This window comes from Crinia signifera, chromosome 6 (genome assembly GCF_055691185.1).
Source record: "Crinia signifera chromosome 6, ASM5569118v1, whole genome shotgun sequence".
Lineage (NCBI taxonomy): Eukaryota > Metazoa > Chordata > Amphibia > Anura > Myobatrachidae > Crinia > Crinia signifera.
In genome coordinates, this window is record NC_139222.1 from 49,679,674 (window position 1) to 49,707,492 (window position 27,819).

General features: G+C 43.3%; 1 long non-coding RNA gene across 1 annotated transcript; it reads left to right on the forward strand.

Annotated features, from left to right (window-relative positions):
* Positions 1–1,466: 1,466 nt before the first annotated feature.
* On the forward strand, positions 1,467–27,408 carry LOC146006948 (uncharacterized). The gene is made up of 3 exons (XR_014444137.1): positions 1,467–1,504; positions 26,316–26,466; positions 27,232–27,408. It is a non-coding gene; the product is annotated as an uncharacterized LOC146006948 (long non-coding RNA).
* Positions 27,409–27,819: the final 411 nt, after the last annotated feature.

Below are 27,819 nucleotides of genomic sequence, written 5' to 3' on the forward strand. Positions count from 1 at the left end.
AGATGTCATCAATTTGAATAAGTAGCTGGTATCCTGCAAGGGTTAAACAGCATTGGTCAAAAAATTTTACACTTAGAATCCACACAGGGGCATCACTTACATATGACCCACTTGCTTTTTCTTTTGACCAACAAGGATTTGGGCAGAAATAGGGCAGTAAAGTGGGCATGGGTCCCAGAATCATCATTTTGAATAAGTAGCTGGTGTCCTGCAAGGGTTAAACAGTGTTGGTCAAAACATATTACACTTGAAACCCACACAGGGGGGTTGCCTACATATGACCCACTTGCAATTTCATTTAACCAACAATGATTTGGGCAGAAAATGGGCACAAAAATTGGCATGGGTCCCAGATATCATTTTGAATAAGTAGCTGGTGTCCTGCAAGGGTTAAACAGCGTTGGTCAAAACATATTACACAGTAAACCCGCACAGGGGGGTCACTTACATATGACCCACTTGCCATTTCTTTTGAGCAACGCTGTTTAACCCTTGCAGGACACCAGCTACTTATTCAAAATGATGAAATCTGTGACCCATGCCCACTTTACTGCCCTATTACTGCCCAAATCCTTGTTGGTCAAAAGAAATTGCAAGTGGGTCATATGTAAGTGACCCCCCTGTATGGATTCCAAGTGTAACATTTTTTGACCAACGCTGTTTAACCCTTGCAGGACACCAGCTACTTATTCAAAATGATGATTCTGGGACCCATGCCCAATTTAGTGCCCTATTTCTGCCCAAATCCTTGTTGGTCAAAATAAATGGCAAGTGGGTCATATGTAAGTGACCCCCCTGTGCGGGTTTCCAGTGTAATATGTTTTGACCAACGCTGTTTAACCCTTGCAGGACACCAGCTACTTATTCAAAATGATATCTGGGACCCATGCCCATTTTTGTGCCCATTTTCTGCCCAAATCATTGTTGGTCAAAAGAAATTGCAAGTGGGTCATATGTAGGCAACCCCCCTGTGTTGATTTCTGCAGTCAAATTTGTGGTCCATGATTCATTAACCCTTGTAAAAGTGATTGTTCTGAATAAGAAGCTGGAGCTCGAATAAGAAGCTGGCCGAATAAGAAGCCAACTTCAGCCTCGTGCAAGTGGAGACCAAAGTGCGCAGGCACCGCGAAGGACACCCGCTCTCGAGGAACCAGGACTGGAGGACATGCAAAGGAGTCGGACCCCTAGCTGGAGACCTGTAGAAGCCCCCTCAGTGGTGCGGAGCTGCCCCTAGAGATGCCTGCCCGAAAGTAAGTTAAGAACACGATGTAACATCAAGGACAGGAGCTGCGCAGAGGACAGGTGACAGCCCAGCGGAGGAGAGGACAGAGGAAGATCCCCAGCCTGATAGGAGCCGGGGGTGGAAGCAGAGGCCGACCCAGAACAGCACGACAGGCGGAGCAGAGGACGACCCAGCACCTCCTGCTGCAGGAGCCGAGGACACGGGACACAAGGCACAGGCAGACGTCTGGCTCATGGCAGATGCTGTGCGGCTGTGGTACAGGTATATGTGCGCTGTTGTGTGTTTATGCTGGGCGTTATGGGTAATAGAGGAGGTTTCTTTTTTAGGATGTCGGTATGTGGTAGACTCGCTAGTTATAGGATGTGTAGTATGCTGGGGTTTGTGGTTATAGTGGATGTATTTGTGTATGCAGGGCACCATTTGGGGATTTACTAAAAGGATGATCACAAAAAGGGATGATCGGGATGATTGCCTGCACTAGATGTCACCATTTTTTTTACTTCAACTGAGAATTGTGTGTGTGCAGGGCCGTTTTTAGAGGCGGACAAGCCGTGCAGCAGCCCGGGGCGCCGCACGGCTTGTCAGCCTCTGTTAAACAGCCGGGGCGCCTGGCAGCTCCCCCCAGCGCCGCCTTTGACCCCTCTCCCCGTCCGCGTCGCCACAGCTGTTTCATTTCCCAGGCGAGGGGAGGGGAGCGCATCGCGTCTCTCCTTCCCCTCGCTCACTTGGCTGTCACTCAGCCAATCAGAGCTCGCGGGCGGCAGCCAATCAGGAGCCAGCCCGCGAGCTATGAAAGTATGAATGGCTGACGGCTCAGGCTGTGAAGGCGAGGCGCGTGATCTCCGCTCCCCTCCCCTCCGAGTCCCCACTCCCCAGGAAATCAGCAGCAACCCAGCAGCAGCGCAGCAGCGGCTGAGGCACAGACAGTGAGTTGTCCGGGCATATGTGTGGCACTGTAGGGGCGTATCTGTGGCACTGTGGGGGCATATATGTGTTGCACTGTGGGGGCATATGTGCCACTGTGGGGGCATATATGTATGGCACTGTGGGGGCATATGTGTGGCACTGTGGGGGCATATATGTGTTGCACTGTAGGGGCATATCTGCCACTGTGGGGGCATATATGTATGGCACTGTGGGGGCATATGTTTGGCACTGTGGGGGCATATATGTGTGGCACTGTGGGGGCATATCTGCCACTGTGGGGGCATATATGTATGGCACTGGGGGCATATCTGTGGCACTGGGGGCATATTTGGCACTGTGGGTGCATATATGTATGGCACTGTGGGGGCATATCTGTGGCACTGTGGGGGCAAATTTGGCACTGTGGGTGCATAGCTGTCACTGTGGGCATACGTGTCGCACTGTGAGGGCAAATCTGCCACTGTGGGGGCATATCTGTGGCACTGGGGGCATATATGTGTGGTACTGCGGGGGCATATCTGTGGCACTGTGGGGGCATATGTGGCACTGTGGGGGCATATGTGTGGCACTGTGGGTGCATAGCTGTCACTGTGGGGGCATATGTGTGGCAATGTGGGTGCGTATCTGCCACTGTGGGGGCATATATATATGGCACTGTGGGGGCATATTAGTAAACGGCGGCAGCGGTGCGTGGGGCAGAATGTGTGGTACTTGTGTATTATCTGGGCGCCCAATTTTTTTCATTGCATGCCACTACTTAAGGCATGTGATGCGATGCGATTTTTCATTGTAAAGACCCGATTTTTCATTGTATAGTCAACCATGGGTGATTTCATACCCCCACTATCCAACTACGCATGGAGTTGATTTTATATACTGTAGTGTGGCGAGCGGACGCGGATTACTTTACATGTATTCTGCGTCCCCTCGCGGGGCTCGCTGCACTCGCCACGCTTCCGGCTCGGTGGCTCGCTGCGCTCGCCACACTATATAAGAGCAACTCCATGCGTAGTTGGATAGTGGGGGTATGAAATCACCCATGGGTGACTATTCAATTAAAAATTGGGTCTTTACAATGAAAAATCACATCGCATGAATTGTATGCCACTATATTGCATGCGATGCGATGCAATACAATGAAAAAAATCGGGCGCCCAGATATTACACAAGTACCGAATGTTTAATATGCGTTACGGTGTGGGGAGTATTGTGTAATTGCCATCACAGTGTGGAGTGTAACGGGCATCACAGTGTGGGGTCTAATGGGCATCATGATGTGCGACATAATGTGTAATTGTCGTCATGGTGTGCGACATAAGGTGTAATTGTCATCACAGTGTGCTGCGTAATGTGTTATTGGAATCACAGATAAATAGTGTATAATGATTTAAGTAGGCTGTCATTGGCCTTGATCTGTGAGGTGTACTAGGTCACTGTTTGGCCTTCAGCTGGCCAACTTAAGTGCGGGAGGACAATGACAATTCCTGCGGTAATCAATGTCTGGTCATGCAGGTCGCAAAAGTGAGATGTAAGGTAATTGTTGTCCTGCTAGACCAAGCCTCTTATATTAAGCCACGCCCCTTTCGAAAAAAAACCACACCCCCTATTTCGGCGCGGGCGGCTTCGCCGCGCGCATTTTTTTTTTGGGGCGGGGGGGGGGGGGGGGGCGCATTTTTATTTCTTTGCCCTGGGAGCTAAATTGTCTAGAAACGGCCCTGTGTGTGTGTGTGGGGGGGGGTTATATGTTTGTGTTGGACACTGCTGAGGAGGTGCTGGACACTGGGTAGAGGGTGTGTGTTGGACACTGTGTGTGTGTGTGTGTGTGTGAGAGGGGGGGGGGAAGCTGTGGGAAGGGTGTGCATGCTGGACACTGTACAAAGGTGTGTGTGCTGGACACTGAGGCAGTCTATACCGTAGCTCTCCTAGCCAACCCAGCAAGCCTGGACAGGGGTTCTATGTGCTGGGCATGATGCTGTGTCAAGTGTGCCCAGGACGGGATATACTAAAAGGATGATCACAAAAAGGGATGATCAGGATGATTGCCTGCAGTTCCAGTTCACTCCTCTAGATGTCACTATTTTTTTTTTTACTTTAACAGAATATAGAAAATACAGAAATCACATTAAGCTTTTCAATGATATTTATAGTTAAAAAAAGTTACAGGATTTATGTAGCATCTTTTCTATTTACATGGGATGATCACGTTTTTATCGCAGATAATTACACCTGGGACAGTTATCTATGCGTTTCCAGGGGGATGATGGCTATATCTTTGCTATTTACGTGGGATGATCACAATTTCATCGCAGATAATTATACCTTGGATGGTTTTGAATGTGTTTCCAGGGGGATGGTGGCTATATCTTTTCTATTTACGGGGGATGATCAGCTTTTTATCGCAGATAATTACACCTGGGACAGTTATCTATGCATTTCCATGGGGATTATGGCTATATCTTTTCTATTTACGTGGGATGATCAGCTTTTTATCGCAGATAATTATACCTGGGATGGTTTTGAATGTGTTTCCAGGGGGGTGATGTCTATATTGTTTCTATTTACGTGGGATGATCACGTTTTTATCGCAGATAATTACACCTGGGACCGTTTTCTTTGCGTTTCCAGGGGGATGATGGCTATATCTTTTCTATTTACGTGGGATGATCAGCTTTTTATCGCAGATAATTATACCTGGGACAGTTTTCAAAGCATTTCCATGGGGATTATGGCTATATCTTTTCTATTTACATGGGATGATCACAATTTCATCGCAGATAATTACACCTGGGACAGTTTTGAATGCGTTTCCAGGGGGATGTTGGCTATATCTTTTCTATTTATGTGGGATGATCAGCTTTTTATCGCAGATAATTATACCTGGGATGGTTTTGAATGTGTTTCCAGGGGGATGGAGGCTATATCTTTTCTATTTACGTGGGAGGATCAAGTTTTTATCGCAGATAATTACACCTGGGACAGTTTTCAATGCGTTTCCAGGGGGATGATGGCTATATCTTTTCTATTTACGTGGGATGATCAGCTTTTTATCGCGGATAATTACACCTGGGACAGTTTTCAATGCGTTTCCAGGGGGATGATGGCTATATCTTTTCTATTTACATGGGATGATCACAATTTCATCGCAGATAATTACACCTGGGACAGTTTTCAATGCGTTTCCAGGGGGATGATGGCTATATCTTTTATATTTACGTGGGATGATCAGCTTTTTATCGCAGGTAATTATACCTGGGATGGTTTTGAATGTGTTTCCAGGGGGGTGATGTCTATATTGTTTCTATTTACGTGGGATGATCACGTTTTTATCGCAGATAATTACACCTGGGACCGTTTTCAATGCGTTTCCAGGGGGATGATGGCTATATCTTTTCTATTTATGTGGGATGATCAGCTTTTTATCGCAGATAATTATACCTTGGATGGTTTTGAATGTGTTTCCAGGGGGATGATGGCTATATCTTTGCTATTTACGTGGGATGCTCACGTTTTTATCGCAGATAATTACACCTGGGACCGTTTTCTTTGCGTTTCCAGGGGGATGATGGCTATATCTTTTCTATTTACGTGGGATGATCACAATTTCATCGCAGATAATTATACCTTGGATGGTTTTGAATGTGTTTCCAGGGGGATGGTGGCTATATATTTTCTATTTACATGGGATGATCACCTTTTTATCGCAGATAATTACACCTGGGACAGTTATCTATGCGTTTCCAGGGGGATGATGGCTATATCTTTGCTATTTACGTGGGATGATCACAATTTCATCGCAGATAATTATACCTTGGATGGTTTTGAATGTGTTTCCAGGGGGATGGTGGCTATATCTTTTCTATTTACGTGGGATGATCACCTTTTTATCGCAGATAATTACACCTGGGACAGTTATCTATGCATTTCCATGGGGATTATGGCTATATCTTTTCTATTTACGTGGGATGATCAAGTTTTTATTGCAGATAATTACACCTGGGATGGTTTTGAATGTGTTTCCAGGGGGATGGGCTATATCTTTTCTATTTACGTGGGATGATCACAATTTCATCGCAGATAATTACACCTGGGACAGTTATCTATGCGTTTCCAGGGGGATGTTGGCTATATCTTTTCTATTTACGTGGGATGATCAAGTTTTTATTGCAGATAATTACACCTGGGATGGTTTTGAATGTGTTTCCAGGGGGATGGGCTATATCTTTTCTATTTACGTGGGATGATCACCTTTTTATCGCAGGTAATTATACCTGGGACAGTTATCTATGCATTTCCATGGGGATTATGGCTATATCTTTTCTATTTACGTGGGATGATCACAATTTCATCGCAGATAATTACACCTGGGACAGTTTTGAATGCGTTTCCAGGGGGATGATGGCTATATCTTTTCTATTTACGTGGGATGATCACCTTTTTATCACAGATAATTACACCTGGGACAGTTATCTATGCGTTTCCAGGGGGATGATGGCTATATCGTTTCTATTTACGTGGGATGATCACGTTTTTATCGCAGATAATTACACCTGGGACCATTTTCTTTGCGTTTCCAGGGGGATGATGGCTATATCTTTTCTATTTACGTGGGATGATCACAATTTCATCGCAGATAATTACACCTGGGACAGTTTTCAATGCGTTTCCAGGGGGATTATGGCTATATCTTTGCTATTTACGTGGGATGCTCACGTTTTTATCGCAGATAATTACACCTGGGACCGTTTTCTTTGCGTTTCCAGGGGGATGGTGGCTATATCTTTTCTATTTACGTGGGATGATCACAATTTCATCGCAGATAATTACACCTGGGACAGTTATCTATGCGTTTCCAGGGGGATGATGGCTATATCTTTTCTATTTACGTGGGATGATCACCTTTTTATCGCAGATAATTACACCTGGGACAGTTATCTATGCATTTCCATGGGGATTATGGCTATATCTTTTCTATTTACGTGGGATGATCACAATTTCATCGCAGATAATTACACCTGGGACAGTTTTCAATGCGTTTCCAGGGGGATGTTGGCTATATCTTTTCTATTTACGTGGGATGATCAAGTTTTTATTGCAGATAATTACACCTGGGATGGTTTTGAATGTGTTTCCAGGGGGATGGTGGCTATATCTTTTCTATTTACGTGGGATGATCACCTTTTTATCGCAGATAATTACACCTGGGACAGTTTTCAATGCGTTTCCAGGGGGATGATGGCTATATCTTTTCTATTTACGTGGGATGATCACCTTTTTATCGCAGATAATTACACCTGGGACAGTTATCTATGCATTTCCATGGGGATTATGGCTATATCTTTTCTATTTACGTGGGATGATCAAGTTTTTATTGCAGATAATTACACCTGGGACCGTTTTCTATGCGTTTCCAGGGGGGTGATGTCTATATCGTTTCTATTTACGTAGGATGATCACAATTTCATCGCAGATAATTACGCCTGGGACAGTTTTGAATCCGTTTCCAGGGGGATGATGGCTATATCTTTTCTATTTACGTGGGATGATCACCTTTTTATCGCGGATAATTACACCTGGGACAGTTTTCAATGCGTTTCCAGGGGGATGATGGCTATATCTTTTCTATTTACATGGGATGATCACAATTTCATCGCAGATAATTACACCTGGGACAGTTTTCTTTGCATTTCCAGGGGGATGATGGCTATTTATTTTATATTTACGTGGGATGATCACGTCTTTATCGCAGATAATTATACCTGGGACGGTTTTGAATGTGTTTCCAGTGGGATGATGGCTATATCTTTTCTATTTACGTGGGATGATCACGTTTTTATCGCAGATAATTACACCTGGGACCGTTTTCAATGCGTTTCCAGGGGGATGATGGCTATATCTTTTCTATTTATGTGGGATGCTCACGTTTTTATCGCAGATAATTACACCTGGGACAGTTTTCAATGCGTTTCCATGGGGATTATGGCTATATCTTTTCTATTTACGTGGGATGATCACAATTTCATCGCAGATAATTACACCTGGGACAGTTATTTATGCGTTTCCAGGGGGATGATGGCTATATCTTTTCTATTTACGTGGGATGATCAGCTTTTTATCGCGGATAATTACACCTGGGACAGTTTTCAATGCGTTTCCAGGGGGATGATGGCTATATCTTTTCTATTTATGTGGGATGATCACGTTTTTATCGCAGATAATTACACCTGGGACCGTTTTCAATGCGTTTCCAGGGGGATGATGGCTATATCTTTTCTATTTACATGGGATGATCACAATTTCATCGCAGATAATTACACCTGGGACAGTTTTCTTTGCGTTTTCAGGGGGATGATGGCTATTTATTTTATATTTACGTGGGATGATCACGTCTTTATCGCAGATAATTATACCTGGGACGGTTTTGAATGTGTTTCCAGTGGGATGATGGCTATATCTTTTCTATTTACGTGGGATGATCACGTTTTTATCGCAGATAATTACACCTGGGATAGTTTTCAATCCGTTTCCAGGGGGATGATAAATATAAAAGTTATAGCCATGTGGGATGATCAGGTTTTTATTGCCAGTATGTATACCTGGGACTGTTTTTTATATGCGTTTCCAAGGAGGTGAAGGCTATAACATTTTTATTTACGTGGGATGATCAGGTTTTTATCGCAGATATGTATACCTGGGACCATTTTCTATGTGCTTTTATGGAGATGATGGCTATATGTTTTTTTTTTTATTTACAAGGGATGATCACGTTTTAGGGGCCTTATTCTGATTCACTCCTTCTGCCAAATTCCTTCTTAGTTGGACAAATCCATGTGCACTGCAGGTGGGGTAGATGTGACATGTGCAGAGAGAGTTAGATTTGAGTGGGGTTTTACTTCATAGTGAGATCTATATTGCAGTGTAAAAATAAAGCAGTCAGTATTTGCCCTGCACAGAAGCCAAATAACTCACCCAAATCTAATTCTCTCTGGACATTTACACCTGCAGTGCACATGGTTTTATCCATCTAAGAAGGAATTTGCCAAAAGGAGTGAACCAGAACAAGGCCCTTAACCCCTTGAGTGGTATGCCCGGAGATATTCCTGGCTCAGCTGCGCTGCCGCAGCGGGCTGTCCCGGAATATTTCCGGTCATATCACTAATGCAGAATAGGTGTGCACCAGTGGTGTCCAGGTGTGCAACACTGGTGCAGCACCTCTAGAGCCCTCTCCCACACCCTTCCAGTCCCCCCGTCACCTTCGCTCCGTCAATCGATACCCTGGACCTCCGGTGACCCGCCAGCCAGCCGCCCGTCGGCGGCAGGCTCGGGTGTGGTCGGCGCGGCTCGAGGGGACTCGGGAGTGCTCAGGCACCAGACTCCTCCCGAGCCGCCGCGAACATCCCCCAGCTTGCCGACGACTTCACTGCTGAATGTGACAGGCGGCTTAGGCAGAGGGGACAGCGGCAGCACTGCAGGGAAGCGCTGGCGTACTATCGCCGGAGCGGAGGCGAGGGAGGGGGGCTTGCAACTTTATGTGGTGGGTACTTCTGGGGCAGGACAAACCTGCCCTGATAAGTTTGTCCTGCCCCAGCAAAACCCACCACTCAAGGGGTTAAAGTAGCTATGTATACCTGGGACTGTGTTCTACGCGTTTACAGTGGGATGATGGTATTACCAGCGGATGAACGACAGGGTGGAAAGTCGTCCACCCCCGGATAAATCACTGATAAGGGCGAAAATCGCTCAGAGTGTATGCACAGAGCATCAATTTTCAGGTCAGTAATTTTCCTCATCATCTTTATCGATAGTCTGGGCAACATCGCCCAATGTGTATGGGTCAGCGATTATGTGGGAGCGCTCATTAGCACCCACCGCTGCCCCATACACACTGGGGGCCAGATTCTATAAGCTTCAAAAGTGATAAAATGGAGAGTCATAAACAGACAGCCAATCAGCTCCTACCTGCCATGCCACAGACTGTGTTTGAAAAATGTCAGGCAGGAGCTGATTGGCTGGTTGTTTATCACTCTCCATTTGATCACTTTTGAAGCTTATAGAATCTGGCCCAGAGTGACTTTCATGATGAAAGCTACTTAAGTGAATAAATTGATAGTCTTTCAGGTGTAGGTCTCACAGTGTGTATGGGGCTTAACCCCCTGCGCACCGATGGTCTGACTGGTACATACATCCACACAAACCTGCACAGACATACTGTGTAAACATACATATACAATACCATAATCCATTTAAGGAAAATGGGTACTTCATCAACAGTCTGGTTTTGTATCTAAATGTTGCGATACAAAACCAGACTGTTGTTGAAGTACCCCAGCACACAGTAACACCCCAGACAGGATGTAGGAACTACAAGGATTTTACAAGGTGCAGGGTGGTAGAATCAAGATTATTTCTAGTATGGCCAACAAACCATTTTTACAAAATATTGAAGAGGAGCTGAGCTATGAATACATTTCTGATATAATTGAAAAAGTGTTCAAAAATGATATTTCGGGAGAATTTATCATGCATCACCCACCGGTGGCTCCAAAAGGAGGAGAAGTCTACATTTTTGTGGCTCTGGATACTCTGCATGGAAATGACTATTCCAGAGACCAGTACAGATGGGTATCCCGAGGAAACAACAAGCAGCGAAAATGGTTCACCGAAATGCAGCTTTACAAAGCGTAAGTAAACTTGTCTATGTTTATCTATATACTGTCTAATTATGGATTTGAACATCGATATAAAGTGTTGATTGTAATGTATATCACACAGCCTTGCTGAAAAATAGCTTTAATCAGCTAGAAAACTGCTTTAAATTTAAACCCCCAGGTTTTTGCAAGTGACTGTGATAAACTGGGATTTTGGTCAGTGTAAACGCAACCAACCTGGGATTAACTCATGCGTCCTCAACCAGTGTCACAGATCTGAGAGAATCGCAGTGGAAAAGGGGTATTATTTATATCGCATTCACAACCCGGCTCAGGCCTTTTCGCACTGCACTTTCGAATACCTACCAACAGTACCGATTACCGGGGGGACATTCCCGCATCCGCAGCGGGGGGGGGGGGGAGGAGGTTGTTGGCATTCCCCCATCAGCTGTTGAGCAGCGGTGAATAAACTCTATGCGCACAGCATCTATTCCTGCAGCCAGGGGGCTGGGGACATGGCTACAGGCTTACAGAGCCTCCGGGCCATGCCTCCACAGCATCAAAACGGCAGTTCGCAGGAAGATGCAAGTATAAGCCATGCCCGGTACTTATGTAGAATCTGGGCGTCCGATTTTGTGATTGTATGCCTTACCTTAAGGCATACAATCAGATGTGATTTGACACTATTTTTGGCAAAATCGCATTGCATCGCATGCGATGCGATTTTGCATAGTATTCATTGTTAACAAGGTCCTGTTCATTTCCCCACTATCCAAGTGGGCATAGAGTTGGTTCTATATAGCGTGGCGAGCCCGAAGCGTAGCGAACGAATGCAGATTTCTTAAAAAGTATTCTATGTCCCCTCGCGGGGCTCGTCACGCTTCGGGCTCGGTGGCTCGCTACGCTTGCCACAGGTTTATATCCAACTCCGTGCCCACTTGGATAGTGGGGAAAGGAAAAGGACCCCTTTTTCCCATTGAATTCTATGTTAAAATGGACTCAGACCATTTTAACATTGATTCCTATGGAAAAATCGGGACCATCTCATCGCATGGCATTGCATACGATTTGGTCGCATACGATGCAATCCGACCCAATTCTAGATCTGACGCCCAGATACGACATAAGTACCCCACGCCCTCTTTCTGCATAGCCACACCTGCTAATTTTCGGGCAGCACTTCGGAGCGCGCCTGTGTACCTCTTCGTCAAGTTTCAGAGTTGGGAGGTATGCTTTCTACTAGGATTATACCTGGCTTAGCCCCTTTCAAACTTAACCCGTATCAGCCCTGTAAACTCTATGGATGCCATTTAAACTGGACTATTACTGGCTCAGAGGGCCTTATTTTAATCCACTCTTTCTGACAAAATCCTTCTTAGATGGGCAAAACCATGTGCACTGCGGGTGGGGCAGATATTACTTGTGCACAGATAATTAGATTTGGTGGGGTTTTACTTCAAAGTGAGATCTATATTGCAGTATAAAAATAAAGCAGTCTGTATTTACCCTGCACAGAAACATAATAACTCACCCAAATCGAATTCTCTCTGCACATGTTACATCTGGCCCCCCTGCAGTGCACATGGTTTTGTCCATCTAAGAAGGATTTTGTCAGAAAGAGTGGATTAGAATAACCCCCAGAATGAGGTGGTAACACAAATGAGGGGTGGGTGCTGCTCACAGCATTGCAGTAGTCCTGAACGGAATGGGATCATTCGTCAGACTGCATTTAGGTCTACAGTCATTAGGTCGACCCCACTAGGTCGACTGGCAGGAAGGTCGACCTGACTTAAGGTCGACATGGGCCAAGGTCGACATGACTTAAGGTCGAATTTGCATAAAGGTCGACATGACGAAGGTCGACTGGTCATAAGGTCGACATGGGTTTTTCACTGTTTTTTGATCCGAATGTCGACACAGTCGACAAGGACACAGTTGGCAATGAGAATCGGACCCTCGCATCGCTCGCTTCACTCGCAATGCTTCGGGCACGGTGCCTCGCTGCGCTCGGCACACTATTTTATTCTCCCACCACGCCCTAGTGGATGGTAGGGCATGAAATACCGCCTGTCGGCACATGTCGGCACCCCTTGAGTGGTGGGTTTTGCTGGGGCAGGACAAACCTATCAGGGCAGGTTTGTCCTGCCCCAGAAGTACCCACCACATAAAGTTGCAAGCCCCCCTCCCTCGCCTCCGCTCCGGCGATAGTACGCCAGCGCTTCCCTGCAGTGCTGCCGCTGTCCCCTCTGCCTAAGCCGCCTGTCACATTCAGCAGTGAAGTCGGCGGCAAGCTGGGGGATGTTCGCGGCGGCTCGGGAGGAGTCTGGTGCCTGAGCACTCCCGAGTCCCCTCGAGCCGCGCCGACCACACCCGAGCCTGCCGCCGACGGGCGGCTGGCTGGCGGGTCACCGGAGGTCCAGGGTACCGATTGACGGAGCGAAGGTGACGGGGGGACTGGAAGGGTGTGGGAGAGGGCTCTAGAGGTGCTGCACCAGTGTTGCACACCTGGACACCACTGGTGCACACCTATTCTGCATTAGTGATATGACCGGAAATATTCCGGGACAGCCCGCTGCGGCAGCGCAGCTGAGCCAGGAATATCTCCGGGCATACCACTCAAGGGGTTAAGGGCCTTGTTCTGGTTCACTCCTTTTGGCAAATTCCTTCTTAGATGGATAAAACCATGTGCACTGCAGGTGTAAATGTCCAGAGAGAATTAGATTTGGGTGAGTTATTTGGCTTCTGTGCAGGGCAAATACTGACTGCTTTATTTTTACACTGCAATATAGATCTCACTATGAAGTAAAACCCCACTCAAATCTAACTCTCTCTGCACATGTCACATCTACCCCACCTGCAGTGCACATGGATTTGTCCAACTAAGAAGGAATTTGGCAGAAGGAGTGAATCAGAATAAGGCCCCTAAAACGTGATCATCCCTTGTAAATAAAAAAAAAAACATATAGCCATCATCTCCATAAAAGCACATAGAAAATGGTCCCAGGTATACATATCTGCGATAAAAACCTGATCATCCCACGTAAATAAAAATGTTATAGCCTTCACCTCCTTGGAAACGCATATAAAAAACAGTCCCAGGTATACATATTGGCAATAAAAACCTGATCATCCCACATGGCTATAACTTTTATATTTATCATCCCCCTGGAAACGGATAGAAAACTATCCCAGGTGTAATTATCTGCGATAAAAACGTGATCATCCCACGTAAATAGAAAAGATATAGCCATCATCCCACTGGAAACACATTTAAAACCGTCCCAGGTATAATTATCTGCGATAAAGACGTGATCCTCCCACGTAAATATAAAATAAATAGCCATCATCCCCCTGGAAACGCAAAGAAAACTGTCCCAGGTGTAATTATCTGCGATGAAATTGTGATCATCCCATGTAAATAGAAAAGATATAGCCATCATCCCCCTGGAAACGCATTGAAAACGGTCCCAGGTGTAATTATCTGCGATAAAAACGTGATCATCCCACATAAATAGAAAAGATATAGCCATCATCCCCCTGGAAACGCATTGAAAACTGTCCCAGGTGTAATTATCTGCGATAAAAACGTGATCATCCCACGTAAATAGAAAAGATATAGCCACCATCCCCCTGGAAACACATTCAAAACCATCCCAGGTATAATTACCTGCGATAAAAAGCTGATCATCCCACGTAAATAGAAAAGATATAGCCATCATCCCCCTGGAAACGCATTCAAAACTGTCCCAGGTGTAATTATCTGCGATGAAATTGTGATCATCCCACGTAAATAGAAAAGATATAGCCATAATCTCCATGGAAATGCTTTGAAAACTGTCCCAGGTATAATTATCTGCGATAAAAAGCTGATCATCCCACATAAATAGAAAAGATATAGCCATAATCCCCCTGGAAACGCAAAGAAAACTGTCCCAGGTGTAATTATCTGCGATGAAATTGTGATCATCTCACGTAAATAGAAAAGATATAGCCATAATCCCCATGGAAATGCATAGATAACTGTCCCAGGTGTAATTATCTGCGATAAAAAGGTGATCATCCCACGTAAATAGAAAAGATATAGCCATCAACCCCCTGGAAACGCATAGAAAACGGTCCCAGGTGTAATTATCTGCAATAAAAACTTGATCATCCCACGTAAATAGAAAAGATATAGCCACCATCCCCCTGGAAACACATTCAAAACCATCCCAGGTATAATTATCTGCGATAAAAAGCTGATCATCCCACGTAAATAGAAAAGATATAGCCATAATCCGCATAGATAACTGTCCCAGGTGTAATTATCTGCGATAAAAAGGTGATCATCCCACGTAAATAGAAAAGATATAGCCATCATCCCCCTGGAAACGCATAGAAAACGGTCCCAGGTGTAATTATCTGCAATAAAAACTTGATCATCCCACGTAAATAGAAAAGATATAGCCAACATCCCCCTGGAAACGCATTGAAAACTGTCCCAGGTGTAATTATCTGCGATGAAATTGTGATCATCCCACGTAAATAGAAAAGATATAGCCATAATACCCATGGAAATGCATAGATAACTGTTCCAGGTATAATTATCTGCGATGAAATTGTGATCATCCCATGTAAATAGAAAAGATATAGCCATCATCCCCCTGGAAACGCAAAGAAAACTGTCCCAGGTGTAATTATCTGCGATGAAATTGTGATCATCCCATGTAAATAGAAAAGATATAGCCATCATCCCCCTGGAAACGCATTGAAAACTGTCCCAGGTATAATTACCTGCGATAAAAAGCTGATCATCCCACGTAAATAGAAACGATATAGCCATCATCCCCCTGGAAACGCATTGAAAACTGTCCCAGGTGTAATTATCTGCAATAAAAACTTGATCATCCCACGTAAATAGAAAAGATATAGCCAACATCCCCCTGGAAACGCATTGAAAACTATCCCAGGTGTAATTATCTGCGATGAAATTGTGATCATCCCACGTAAATAGAAAAGATATAGCCATAATCCCCATGGAAATGCATAGATAACTGTCCCAGGTGTAATTATCTGCGATAAAAAGGTGATCATCCCACGTAAATAGAAAAGATATAGCCATCATCCCCCTGGAAACGCATTCAAAACTGTCCCAGGTGTAATTATCTGCGATGAAATTGTGATCATCCCACGTAAATAGCAAAGATATAGCCATCATCCCCCTGGAAACGCATAGATAACTGTCCCAGGTGTAATTATCTGCGATAAAAAGGTGATCATCCCATGTAAATAGAAAAGATATAGCCACCATCCCCCTGGAAACACATTCAAAACCATCCAAGGTATAATTATCTGCGATAAAAAGCTGATCATCCCACATAAATAGAAAAGATATAGCCATCATCCCCCTGGAAACGCAAAGAAAACGGTCCCAGGTGTAATTATCTGCGATAAAAACGTGAGCATCCCACGTAAATAGCAAAGATATAGCCATAATCCCCCTGGAAACGCATTGAAAACTGTCCCAGGTGTAATTATCTGCGATGAAATTGTGATCATCCCACGTAAATAGCAAAAGATATAGCCATCATCCCCCTGGAAACACATTCAAAACCATCCAAGGTATAATTATCTGCGATAAAAAGCTGATCATCCCACATAAATAGAAAAGATATAGCCATCATCCCCCTGGAAACGCATTGAAAACGGTCCCAGGTGTAATTATCTGCGATAAAAACGTGATCATCCCACGTAAATAGAAACAATATAGACATCACCCCCCTGGAAACACATTCAAAACCATCCCAGGTATAATTACCTGCGATAAAAAGCTGATCATCCCACATAAATATAAAAGATATAGCCATCATCCCCCTGGAAACGCATTGAAAACTGTCCCAGGTGTAATTATCTGCAATAAAAACTTGATCATCCCACGTAAATAGAAAAGATATAGCCAACATCCCCCTGGAAACGCATTGAAAACTGTCCCAGGTGTAATTATCTGCGATTAAATTGTGATCATCCCACGTAAATAGAAAAGATATAGCCATAATCCCCATGGAAATGCATAGATAACTGTCCCAGGTGTAATTATCTGTGATAAAAAGGTGATCATCCCACGTAAATAGAAAAGATATAGCCATCATCCCCCTGGAAATGCAAAGAAAACTGTCCCAGGTGTAATTATCTGCGATGAAATCGTGATCATCCCATGTAAATAGAAAAGATATAGCCATCATCCCCCTGGAAACGCATTGAAAACTGTCCCAGGTGTAATTATCCGCGATAAAAAGCTGATCATCCCACGTAAATAGAAAAGATATAGCCAACATCCCCCTTGAAACGCATTTAAAACTGTCCCAGGTGTAATTATCTGCGATGAAATTGTGATCATCCCACGTAAATAGAAAAGATATAGCCACCATCCCCCTGGAAACACATTCAAAACCATCCCAGGTATAATTAACTGCGATAAAAAGCTGATCATCCCATGTAAATAGAAAAGATATAGCCAACATCCCCCTGGAAACGCATTCAAAACTGTCCCAGGTGTAATTATCTGCGATGAAATTGTGATCATCCCATGTAAATAGAAAAGATATAGCCATAATCCCCATGGAAATGCTTTGAAAACTGTCCCAGGTATAATTATCTGCGATAAAAAGCTGATCATCCCACGTAAATAGAAAAGATATAGCCATCATCCCCCTGGAAACGCAAAGAAAACGGTCCCCGGTGTAATTATCTGCGATAAAAACGTGATCATCCCACGTAAATAGAAACGATATAGACATCACCCCCCCGGAAACGCATTGAAAACTGTCCCAGGTATAATTATCAGCGATAAAAAGCTGATCATCCCACGTAAATATAAAAGATATAGCCATCATCCCCCTGGAAACGCATTGAAAACTGTCCCAGGTGTAATTATCTGCGATAAAAACTTGATCATCCCACGTAAATAGAAAAGATATAGCCACCATCCCCCTGGAAACACATTCAAAACCATCCCAGGTATAATTATCTGCGATAAAAAGCTGATCATCCCACGTAAATAGAAAAGATATAGCCATAATCCCCATGGAAATGCATAGATAACTGTCCCAGGTGTAATTATCTGCGATAAAAAGGTGATCATCCCTTGTAAATAGAAAAGATATAGCCATCATCCCCCTGGAAACGCATAGAAAACGGTCCCAGGTGTAATTATCTGCAATAAAAACTTGATCATCCCACGTAAATAGAAAAGATATAGCCACCATCCCCCTGGAAACACATTCAAAACCATCCCAGGTATAATTATCTGCGATAAAAAGCTGATCATCCCACGTAAATAGAAAAGATATAGCCACCATCCCCCTGGAAACACATTCAAAACCATCCAAGGTATAATTATCTGCGATGAAATTGTGAGCATCCCACGTAAATAGAAAAGATATAGCCATCATCCCCCTGGAAACGCAAAGAAAACGGTCCCAGGTGTAATTATCTGCGATGAAATTGTGATCATCCCACGTAAATAGCAAAGATATAGCCATCATCCCCCTGGAAACACATTCAAAACCATCCAAGGTATAATTATCTGCGATGAAATTGTGATCATCCCACGTAAATAGCAAAGATATAGCCATCATCCCCCTGGAAACGCAAAGATAACTGTCCCAGGTGTAATTATCTGCGATAAAAACGTGATCATCCCATGTAAATAGAAAAGATATAGCCATCATCCCCCTGGAAACGCAAAGAAAACTGTCCCAGGTGTAATTATCTGCGATGAAATTGTGATCATCCCACGTAAATAGAAAAGATATAGCCATCATCCCCCTGGAAACGCATAGATAACTGTCCCAGGTGTAATTATCTGTGATAAAAAGGTGATCATCCCACGTAAATAGAAAAGATATAGCCATCATCCCCCTGGAAACGCATTCAAAACTGTCCCAGGTATAATTATCTGCGATGAAATTGTGATCATCCCACGTAAATAGAAAAGATATAGCCATAATCCCCATGGAAATGCTTTGAAAACTGTCCCAGGTATAATTATCTGCGATAAAAAGCTGATCATCCCACATAAATAGAAAAGATATAGCCATAATCCCCATGGAAACGCAAAGAAAACTGTCCCAGGTGTAATTATCTGCGATGAAATTGTGATCATCCCACATAAATAGAAAAGATATAGCCATAATCCCCATGGAAATGCATAGATAACTGTCCCAGGTGTAATTATCTGCGATAAAAAGGTGATTATCCCACGTAAATAGAAAAGATATAGCCATCATCCCCCTGGAAACGCATAGAAAACGGTCCCAGGTGTAATTATCTGCAATAAAAACTTGATCATCCCACGTAAATAGAAAAGATATAGCCACCATCCCCCTGGAAACACATTCAAAACCATCCCAGGTATAATTATCTGCGATAAAAAGCTGATCATCCCACATAAATAGAAAAGATATAGCCATAATCCCCATGGAAATGCATAGATAACTGTCCCAGGTGTAATTATCTGCGATAAAAAGGTGATCATCCCACGTAAATAGAAAAGATATAGCCATCATCCCCCTGGAAACGCATAGAAAACGGTCCCAGGTGTAATTATCTGCAATAAAAACTTGATCATCCCACGTAAATATAAAAGATATAGCCATCATCCCCCTGGAAACGCATTGAAAACTGTCCCAGGTGTAATTATTTGCAATAAAAACTTGATCATCCCACGTAAATAGAAAAGATATAGCCAACATCCCCCTGGAAACGCATTGAAAACTGTCCCAGGTGTAATTATCTGCGATGAAATTGTGATCATCCCACGTAAATAGAAAAGATATAGCCATAATCCCCATGGAAATGCATTGAAAACTGTCCCAGGTGTAATTATCCGCGATAAAAAGCTGATCATCCCACGTAAATAGAAAAGATATAGCCAACATCCCCCTGGAAACACATTCAAAACCATCCCAGGTATAATTATCTGCGATAAAAAGCTGATCATCTCACGTAAATAGAAAAGATATAGCCACCATCCCCCTGGAAACACATTCAAAACCATCCAAGGTATAATTATCTGCGATGAAATTGTGAGCATCCCACGTAAATAGAAAAGATATAGCCATCATCCCCCTGGAAACGCAAAGAAAACGGTCCCAGGTGTAATTATCTGCGATGAAATTGTGATCATCCCACGTAAATAGCAAAGATATAGCCATCACCCCCCTGGAAACACATTCAAAACCATCCAAGGTATAATTATCTGCGATGAAATTGTGATCATCCCACGTAAATAGCAAAGATATAGCCATCATCCCACTGGAAACGCATAGATATCTGTCCCAGGTGTAATTATCTGCGATAAAAAGGTGATCATCCCATGTAAATAGAAAAGATATAGCCATCATCCCCCTGGAAACGCAAAGAAAACTGTCCCAGGTGTAATTATCTGCGATGAAATTGTGATCATCCCACGTAAATAGAAAAGATATAGCCATCATCCCCCTGGAAATGCAAAGAAAACGGTCCCAGGTGTAATTATCTGCGATAAAAACGTGATCATCCCACGTAAATAGAAACGATATAGCCATCATCCCCCTGGAAACGCATTGAAAACTGTCCCAGGTGTAATTATCCGCGATAAAAAGCTGATCATCCCACGTAAATATAAAAGATGTAGCCATAATCCCCATGGAAACGCATAGATAACTGTCCCAGGTGTAATTATCTGCGATAAAAAGGTGATCATCCCACGTAAATAGAAAAGATATAGCCACCATCCCCCTGGAAACACATTCAAAACCATCCCAGGTATAATTAACTGCGATAAAAAGCTGATCATCCCATGTAAATAGAAAAGATATAGCCAACATCCCCCTGGAAACGCATTCAAAACTGTCCCAGGTGTAATTATCTGCGATGAAATTGTGATCATCCCATGTAAATAGAAAAGATATAGCCATAATCCCCATGGAAATGCTTTGAAAACTGTCCCAGGTATAATTATCTGCGATAAAAAGCTGATCATCCCACGTAAATAGAAAAGATATAGCCATCATCCCCCTGGAAACGCAAAGAAAACGGTCCCCGGTGTAATTATCTGCGATAAAAACGTGATCATCCCACGTAAATAGAAACGATATAGACATCACCCCCCCGGAAACGCATTGAAAACTGTCCCAGGTATAATTATCAGCGATAAAAAGCTGATCATCCCACGTAAATATAAAAGATATAGCCATCATCCCCCTGGAAACGCATTGAAAACTGTCCCAGGTGTAATTATCTGCGATAAAAACTTGATCATCCCACGTAAATAGAAAAGATATAGCCACCATCCCCCTGGAAACACATTCAAAACCATCCCAGGTATAATTATCTGCGATAAAAAGCTGATCATCCCACGTAAATAGAAAAGATATAGCCATAATCCCCATGGAAATGCATAGATAACTGTCCCAGGTGTAATTATCTGCGATAAAAAGGTGATCATCCCTTGTAAATAGAAAAGATATAGCCATCATCCCCCTGGAAACGCATAGAAAACGGTCCCAGGTGTAATTATCTGCAATAAAAACTTGATCATCCCACGTAAATAGAAAAGATATAGCCACCATCCCCCTGGAAACACATTCAAAACCATCCCAGGTATAATTATCTGCGATAAAAAGCTGATCATCCCACGTAAATAGAAAAGATATAGCCACCATCCCCCTGGAAACACATTCAAAACCATCCAAGGTATAATTATCTGCGATGAAATTGTGAGCATCCCACGTAAATAGAAAAGATATAGCCATCATCCCCCTGGAAACGCAAAGAAAACGGTCCCAGGTGTAATTATCTGCGATGAAATTGTGATCATCCCACGTAAATAGCAAAGATATAGCCATCATCCCCCTGGAAACACATTCAAAACCATCCAAGGTATAATTATCTGCGATGAAATTGTGATCATCCCACGTAAATAGCAAAGATATAGCCATCATCCCCCTGGAAACGCAAAGATAACTGTCCCAGGTGTAATTATCTGCGATAAAAACGTGATCATCCCATGTAAATAGAAAAGATATAGCCATCATCCCCCTGGAAACGCAAAGAAAACTGTCCCAGGTGTAATTATCTGCGATGAAATTGTGATCATCCCACGTAAATAGAAAAGATATAGCCATCATCCCCCTGGAAACGCATAGATAACTGTCCCAGGTGTAATTATCTGTGATAAAAAGGTGATCATCCCACGTAAATAGAAAAGATATAGCCATCATCCCCCTGGAAACGCATTCAAAACTGTCCCAGGTATAATTATCTGCGATGAAATTGTGATCATCCCACGTAAATAGAAAAGATATAGCCATAATCCCCATGGAAATGCTTTGAAAACTGTCCCAGGTATAATTATCTGCGATAAAAAGCTGATCATCCCACATAAATAGAAAAGATATAGCCATAATCCCCATGGAAACGCAAAGAAAACTGTCCCAGGTGTAATTATCTGCGATGAAATTGTGATCATCCCACATAAATAGAAAAGATATAGCCATAATCCCCATGGAAATGCATAGATAACTGTCCCAGGTGTAATTATCTGCGATAAAAAGGTGATTATCCCACGTAAATAGAAAAGATATAGCCATCATCCCCCTGGAAACGCATAGAAAACGGTCCCAGGTGTAATTATCTGCAATAAAAACTTGATCATCCCACGTAAATAGAAAAGATATAGCCACCATCCCCCTGGAAACACATTCAAAACCATCCCAGGTATAATTATCTGCGATAAAAAGCTGATCATCCCACATAAATAGAAAAGATATAGCCATAATCCCCATGGAAATGCATAGATAACTGTCCCAGGTGTAATTATCTGCGATAAAAAGGTGATCATCCCACGTAAATAGAAAAGATATAGCCATCATCCCCCTGGAAACGCATAGAAAACGGTCCCAGGTGTAATTATCTGCAATAAAAACTTGATCATCCCACGTAAATATAAAAGATATAGCCATCATCCCCCTGGAAACGCATTGAAAACTGTCCCAGGTGTAATTATTTGCAATAAAAACTTGATCATCCCACGTAAATAGAAAAGATATAGCCAACATCCCCCTGGAAACGCATTGAAAACTGTCCCAGGTGTAATTATCTGCGATGAAATTGTGATCATCCCACGTAAATAGAAAAGATATAGCCATAATCCCCATGGAAATGCATTGAAAACTGTCCCAGGTGTAATTATCCGCGATAAAAAGCTGATCATCCCACGTAAATAGAAAAGATATAGCCAACATCCCCCTGGAAACACATTCAAAACCATCCCAGGTATAATTATCTGCGATAAAAAGCTGATCATCTCACGTAAATAGAAAAGATATAGCCACCATCCCCCTGGAAACACATTCAAAACCATCCAAGGTATAATTATCTGCGATGAAATTGTGAGCATCCCACGTAAATAGAAAAGATATAGCCATCATCCCCCTGGAAACGCAAAGAAAACGGTCCCAGGTGTAATTATCTGCGATGAAATTGTGATCATCCCACGTAAATAGCAAAGATATAGCCATCACCCCCCTGGAAACACATTCAAAACCATCCAAGGTATAATTATCTGCGATGAAATTGTGATCATCCCACGTAAATAGCAAAGATATAGCCATCATCCCACTGGAAACGCATAGATATCTGTCCCAGGTGTAATTATCTGCGATAAAAAGGTGATCATCCCATGTAAATAGAAAAGATATAGCCATCATCCCCCTGGAAACGCAAAGAAAACTGTCCCAGGTGTAATTATCTGCGATGAAATTGTGATCATCCCACGTAAATAGAAAAGATATAGCCATCATCCCCCTGGAAATGCAAAGAAAACGGTCCCAGGTGTAATTATCTGCGATAAAAACGTGATCATCCCACGTAAATAGAAACGATATAGCCATCATCCCCCTGGAAACGCATTGAAAACTGTCCCAGGTGTAATTATCCGCGATAAAAAGCTGATCATCCCACGTAAATATAAAAGATGTAGCCATAATCCCCATGGAAACGCATAGATAACTGTCCCAGGTGTAATTATCTGCGATAAAAAGGTGATCATCCCACGTAAATAGAAAAGATATAGCCACCATCCCCCTGGAAACACATTCAAAACCATCCCAGGTATAATTATCTGCGATAAAAAGGTGATCATCCCACGTAAATAGAAAAGATATAGCCATAATCCCTAATGGAAATGCTTTGAAAACTGTCCCAGGTATAATTATCTGCGATAAAAAGCTGATCATCCCACATAAATAGAAAAGATATAGCCATAATCCCCATGGAAACGCAAAGAAAACGGTCCCAGGTGTAATTATCTGCGATGAAATTGTGATCATCCCACGTAAATAGAAAAGATATAGCTATAATCCCCATGGAAACGCATATAAAACGGTCCCAGGTATAATTATCTGCGATAAAAACGTGATCATCCCACGTTAATATAAAATAAATAGCCATCATCACCCTGGAAACGCAAAGAAAACTGTCCCAGGTTTAATTATCTGCGATAAAAACCCGATCATCCCACGTAAATAAAAAAGATATAGCCATCATCCCACTGCTAACACATAGAAAACAGTCCCAGGTATAATTACCTGTGAAAAAAACATGATCATCCCATTTAAATAGAAAATATATAGCATCATTCCACTGGAAATAAACAATATAGGTATGTGTAGTTTAATATACAATAAAAATGGGATAATGCACTTTTTACTGCAAATTATAAGGACAAAAGACACTTAGATGGTCTGAATGACATATAATTTGATGTTTACACCTTTTTTTTTTAGTTCGTTAAGGTTGAAATCAGTAAAAATTGTGACATCTAGTGTATTGGAGGTGAACTGCACTCAATCATCCCGATCATCCCTTTCTGCAATCATCCTTTTAGTACATCCCGCCCAGGACTGTATACAGTATATGATGTATAATGCTGGGTAGTGACTGAGTATGGGGGTACATGTGCTGAGCATGAAGCTATTTTTTATTATTATTTTATTTATAGGGTGCCAAAAGTGTTTCGTAGCGCCGTACAATGCAGCAGTACAGGGAGACAAAACTTAGCATCACATTGAATAAATAACAAAAATAGAGTACAGGTAAAGAACACCACAGTTCAGTACACATTACAGCTTAAATATAAGTAGTGAGGACTTGATCAATATACTACTAGAGGCTTGTGGCCAAAGATGGTCACTGAGTCTTTGAGTATGTGACAACTGTGAGTGAAATGTGAAGAGAAGAGGGCTTTGACAACAGGAGGGAAGAGGGCCCTGCTCTGAGGAGCTTACAATCTAGTAGGAAGGGGAGGCAGACAGATTATATGAGGTGCAAGCAAGTCTGAGGTGGCTTGATAGCAGGATTTTATGTTAGATCTGCCCTCCTTTGACAGCAGTCATGTGGTCTGACTGAAAGACCTGATGCCCACTGATGACGTCAGTAGGTATACATGCACTAGAAGGGAACCAGGGTGTAACCCTGTGTGGGTAAAAGCAGGTGGCAGCTGGCTGAAGGTTAGCAGCCTCATAGACAGGTGATGGGGAATATGTTACATAGAGGTCTATTTACTAAGGGGGTTTTTCAGACCTGATCGCATGGCTGTTACTCTGCCTTGCGACCAGATATGAGCTGCCCAGCCAGAGTGCACTCCCTGCTTTTAGCTGCAAATCCATTTTCAAACACGCACCATCAAATGATTTTTGCCAGTGTGTGCAGTTTATGCCGTAGCACAGGACTAACTCGGTGGCTGCAATAGAAACAGGCTGTTCAGGGCTGGAGCTGACATCACATGACTTCCCTGAAGACATCTGGGCTAATCTGTAGTTTCGCCGACACGCCCAGAAACATCCGGTTACCACCCCCCAAACTCTGGCTTCCTGTCAATCAAGTAGCAGGATGGACTTGCGCATGCATAATACAGGCCTTAAGCATGCGCAGTATATCTATTCTCTCCCGGCCTGCAAATTTGCAGCCGTCTGAATGACCCCTTGGTCTTGGCGTGGAGATAAAGTACCAACAAAATAATCTCCTGGCATTTTTCAAACACCGCCTGTAACAGGGCAGGACTGGAAGTGTATCTCTGAAGAGAAGATGTGCGCTTGTGCATGACCCCTCTCTTCAGTGCAGGGAAGAGGGTGGGAGTGCATGGAGGGGGGCGGGTGCTGCCTAGTCGCTAAGAGAGCTGGGCACCCACACAAAGATTATAAAAACGGGGGTCACGGCACTAGGCTGCACCCCCTTTTCGGGACAGGTTAGCAAAGTTGGGAGGTATGATATAGCATTCTGCTTTCCTCAATAAATTGTGAAGCAGGAGCTACTTTACCAGCATGATATGTGTCTTATATATTCCCTAACTTTCTGATTGGTCTTTTATGGTTTATTAGATTATGCTCCAGCTGATCATTCATGTACAGGACATTATCGCTGTACTGCTGGTCATGGGTTCACCTCGTGATTATTGTAATTATAATATTTATTCCTAGGTGATTCAGCTGAGGTAAACCACAGTCTTGATGGAAGTCATGTGAGGATGAGACGTGTCCTGATTCACTGAGGATGGACCAAGACAGAAAAGAAATGGATGAGAGGATAGTAAATCTCACACTGGAGATCCTCTATCTGCTGACTGGGGAGGTGAGGGAAGTCTGGGAGTGTCAGTGTTATTTATTCTTATCCCTATGACTAACACAGGGAACTGAGTGGGGAGGGGAGTAGCACAATGACATCACTCATATCCCTATGACTAACACAGGGACCTGTCTGGGGAAGGGAGTGTCACAGTGACATCACTCATATCCCTATGACGAACACAGGGACCTTACTTGGGAGGGGAGTGTCACAGTGACATCACTCATATCCCTATTACAAACACAGGGACCTGTCTGTGGAGGGGAGAGTCACAGTGACATCACTTATATCACTACTACTAACACAAGGACCTGGCTGGAGAAGTGAGAGAGTCTGGGAGTGTCAATTACATCACACTCTATTACTAACACAGGGGCCTAACCTGGGAGGTGAGGGGAGTCTAGGAATGTCAGTGACATCACTCGTATCCCTATTACTAACACAGGGGCCTGACCTGGGAGGTGAGGGGAGTCACATTGACATTACTCTATAGTCTAGACCAGTGGTCAGGGAACTCGGTCCCCACTGTGTGGGGTAATGAGGACCAAGTTCCCTGACCACTGGTCTAGACAGATCCCTTGGAAAATTAGCTAAAATTGCCCCATGTGTATGAGCCTTACACCTTACATCTCCTGCCATCTTCAGTGGGTGGAGTCCTGAGCCTTCTGTCTTCATCCAGTTCCCACTACACCATATGGTTTACAAATGTGGACAAAAGAACCACTAAAAATATTAGGATTGATATACACATTTAGATTATTTTTTTTTCAGAATTACACCGTAGTGAAGAAGACATCTGATAAGAGGGAGATAGCCTGTCGCCATCCTAATGTGTTGGGAGGATCAAGCAGGACCCAGAACCTCATTCCGGAGCCCCCACTGATACATGAGAGAGACTATGAGCAGAAGATCCTGGAACTTACCAACAAGATCATCCAGCTGCTGACTGGAAAGGTGACTGCTGGGAATAGTGCATTATACAGTAACACTGGGGGGATGTGACCAGAGAGGTGACTGCTGGGAATGGGATGTTACACAGTAACACAGATGTGTTAATAGGATGAGAGATTCAGAAAGTGAGAGATTTAATAAGAAATCTCCAGATTTTTTAAAGAGGTAAATAAAAATCATGATTTTGCAGTGTAAATGATTGCTGTTTTAAAAGTTCTGGAGATTTCTTACCAAATCTCTCACTTTCTGAATCTCTCATCCTGTTAAAATTCACCCTCTGTCTCCTGTGCTCATCCCAAACTTAACTAAAATCTGTATTCTCTCTACTGGTATTTTTTCATCGCATGCAGTGATTACTCCAATTCTGAAATAACACAATTATGACCCAAGCTCTCTCTCTCTCTGACT